Source organism: Plecotus auritus (assembly GCF_963455305.1).
Source record: "Plecotus auritus genome assembly, chromosome: X".
Lineage (NCBI taxonomy): Eukaryota > Metazoa > Chordata > Mammalia > Chiroptera > Vespertilionidae > Plecotus > Plecotus auritus.
The window spans coordinates 74,233,084-74,236,463 of record NC_137784.1 but is presented as its reverse complement, the minus strand read 5'-3'; the positions used below and the strand labels follow the sequence as shown (position 1 = coordinate 74,236,463).

Sequence of the window (3,380 nt, the reverse complement as noted above, 5' to 3'; positions counted from 1 at the left end):
CCCCCTCCTCTGGGGCAGGGACAGTGAGGTTTAAGGGTCATGTGGCCCAGTGAGCAGGAGGAACTGAAGCCCTATAGGAGGAAAATGAGGCAGGGCCCAGGTTCCATGTCCAGCCGGGAAGGACATGGATTCCTCCAGATCCAATTTCTACCCACTCACTCCCCTCCTTGGTTAGGTCTCAACAGGGGCCTAACTCAATTACTCCTTCCCAAGGCCTCAGGCAGCTCTTCCCCCATCCAGGTCCTGTCCAATTGCCAGCCCCTCCTACCTAGCCTGCTGCCCTCTGTCCAGGCTCCCCCCACCCCAACTCCCAACTCCCACACCACTACCAAGTGAAATAAAGCCTTCCATCCTGAAAAAAAAAAAAAAAAAGCCCTCAACAAAACACAACAATATCTACTCTCTTAGCAAATTTCAAGTATACAATATAGTAATTATAGGCACTGTGCTGTGGAGTAGATCTCTAGGACTTATAGCGATTTGCTGAAACTTCATATCTTTGACCAACACCTCTTCATTTCCCCCTGCACTCAGGCCCTGATAATCAATATTCTAGTCTTTTCTTCTATACATTTGACTATTTTAGAGTCCTTATCTATACTAATAAAAGGGTAATATGCTAATTTGACTGGGTCAACTGGACATCTTCCAGAAGTCCGACTACTTTCTGGACACAGAGGCAGGGGCCAAGGCAGAGGCAGTTAGGGGTGATCAGGCCAGCAGGAGGGCATTTAGGGGGCCACCAGGCTGGCAGTGGGAGCAGTTAGGGGGTGACCAGGCCGGCAGGGTGGCAGGGGGTAACCAGGTTGGCAGGGGACCAGTTAGGGGGTGATCAGGCCAGCAAGCAGAGGCAGTTAGGGGCGATCAGGCAGGCCAGCAGGTGTGCAGTTAGGGGTCAACCAGGACAACAGGGGGACAGTTAGAGAGTGACCAAGCCTGCACGGGAGCAGTTAGGGTTGTGGCCAGGCTGGCAGGGGGCAGTTAGGGGGTGACCAAATCAGCAGGGGGCAGTTAGGGGGCAAACAGGCTGGCAGGGTGGCAGGGGGGGACCAGGTTGGCAGGGGACCAGTTAGGGGGCAATCAGGCCAGCAATCAGAGGCAGTTAGGGGCAATCAGGCAGGCAGATAAAGTGGTTAGGGGTGATCAGGCAGGCAAGCAGGTGAGCGGTTAGGAGCCAGTGGTCCCAGATTATGAGAGGGTGGGCCCCACCCCGTGAGAGGGTGCAGGCCTGGCTGAAGGGTCCCCTCCCATGCACAAATTTCATGCACTGGGGCTTTAGTACTAGTATAAGTGGGATCATAGAGTATTTGTCTTTTTGTGGCTGGCTTTTTTCACTTAGCATAATGTCTTCAAAGTTCATCTATATTGTCACAAACAGAAGAATTCCTTTCTTTTTATGGCTGAATAATATTGCATTGTATGTAAATAGCATATTTTATTTATTTATTCATCCACTGATGGGCATTTTTGTTAATTCCATGTCTTGGCTATTGTGACTAATGCTGAAATAATCATAAAAGTGCAGATATCTCTTTGAAATCTGATTTCAATTTCTTTGTGTATATACCCTGAAATGGGACTGCTAGATCATATGGTAGTTCTATTTTTAATTAAAAAAAAACAACAAAACACCTCTTTGCACCAGGACATTTGCAGCTATCTTCGTTGCTGACTGGTCTGCAGGCTCTCTGTGCTGCTATATTGCCAAGATGTCTCTTTCCAACAAGCTAACACTGGACAAGCTGGACGTGAAGGGCAAGCAGGTCATCATGAGAGTGGACTTCAATGTTCCTATGAAGAACAACCAGATAACAAGCAATCAGAGAATCAAGGCTGCCATCCCAAGTATAAAATTCTGCTTGGACAATGGAGCCAAGTCAGTTGTTCTTATGAGCCACCTGGGTCAGCCTGATAGTGTCCCCATGCCTGACAAGTAATCTTTGGAGCCAGTTGCTGTAGAACTCAAATCTCTGCTGGGCAAGAATGTTTTGTTCTTGAAGGATTGCGTGGGGCCCGAAGTGGAGAAAGCTTGTGCTGCCATCCTGTTGGAGAACCATCGGTTTCATATGGAAGAAGAAGGGAAGGGAAAAGATGCTTCTGGGAACAAGGTTAAAGTGGAGCCAGCTAAAGTAGAAGCCTTCCGAGCTTCACTTTCCAAGCTAGGGGATGTCTATGTCAATGATGCTTTTGGCACTGCTTACTGAGCTCACAGCTCTATGGTTGGAGTCAATCTGCCACAGAAAGCTGGAGGTTTTTTTATGAAGAAAGAGCTGAACTACTTTGCCAAGGCATTGGAAAGCCCAGAGCGACCCTTCCTGGCCATCCTGGGAGGAGCTAAAGTTGCACACAAGATCCAGCTGATTAATAATATGCTGGGCAAAGTCAATGAGATGATTATCGGTGGTGGAATGGCTTTTACCTTCCTTAAGTGCTCAATAACATGAAGATTGGCACTTCTCTGTTTGATGAAGAGGGAGCCAAGATTGTCAAAGACCTGATGTCCAAAGCTGAGAAGAATGGTGTGAAGATTACCTTGCCGGTTGACTTTGTCACTGCTGACAAGTTTGATGAGAATGCCAAGACTGGCCAAACCACTGTGGCTTCTGGCATACCTGTTGGACTGTGGTCCTGAGAGCAGCAAGAAGTACGCTGAGGCTGTTACTAGGGCTAAGCAGGTTGTGTGGAATGGACCTGTGGGCATATTTGAATGGGAACCTTTTGCCCAAGGGACCAAAGCCCTCATGGACGAGGTGGTGAAAGCCACTTCCAGGGGCTGCATCATCATCATAAGTGGTGGAGACACTGCCACTTGCTGTGCCAAATGGAACACAGAGGATAAAGTCAGCCATGTGAACACTGGGCATGGTGCCAATTTAGAGCTCCTGGAAGGTAAAGTCCTTCCTGGGGTGGATGCTCTCAGCAATGTTTAATATTTTTCCTGCCTTTTTGTCCCTGTGCATATCCCCTTAGTGAACTTAGTGCTTTCCACATCTCTATTTGATATTAGCTAAAATCTTCTCCCATGTCAAGATTCAGCTAATGGCCAAGAGATGCAGCCCAGGAACACTTACACGGTTGCACAGCATCTCAGCTCAACTTTACTGCACCCTGGATTTGCTTCCATTCTTCAGGATCCCATTTAAATTTCTTAATGACTAAACCATTATGCATTCTACAGTGCATATATTTATATTTTGTCTGTTAAAAAAGTAAGCTGTTAGCTTAATTCTCTTCTTGGAGTAGCTTATTCTGATTAGCTTTGTCATTGTTTCGCTACTCGCATGAAAATCAGGTGAAATTCCAGTTGTAGGGAGGGAGGGAGACAAAGTTGGTCATCTGTTAAATAAATAAAAGTATTCATTGAAACTGGAAAAAAACTC

At 47.0% G+C, this 3,380-nt stretch overlaps 1 pseudogene across 1 annotated transcript; it reads left to right on the top strand.

Annotated features, from left to right (window-relative positions):
• The first annotated feature begins 1,709 nt into the window (after positions 1 to 1,709).
• Positions 1,710 to 2,931, top strand: LOC308240040 (phosphoglycerate kinase 1-like; annotated as a pseudogene). Its single transcript has one exon. The product of its transcript is annotated as a phosphoglycerate kinase 1-like (transcript).
• Positions 2,932 to 3,380: the final 449 nt, after the last annotated feature.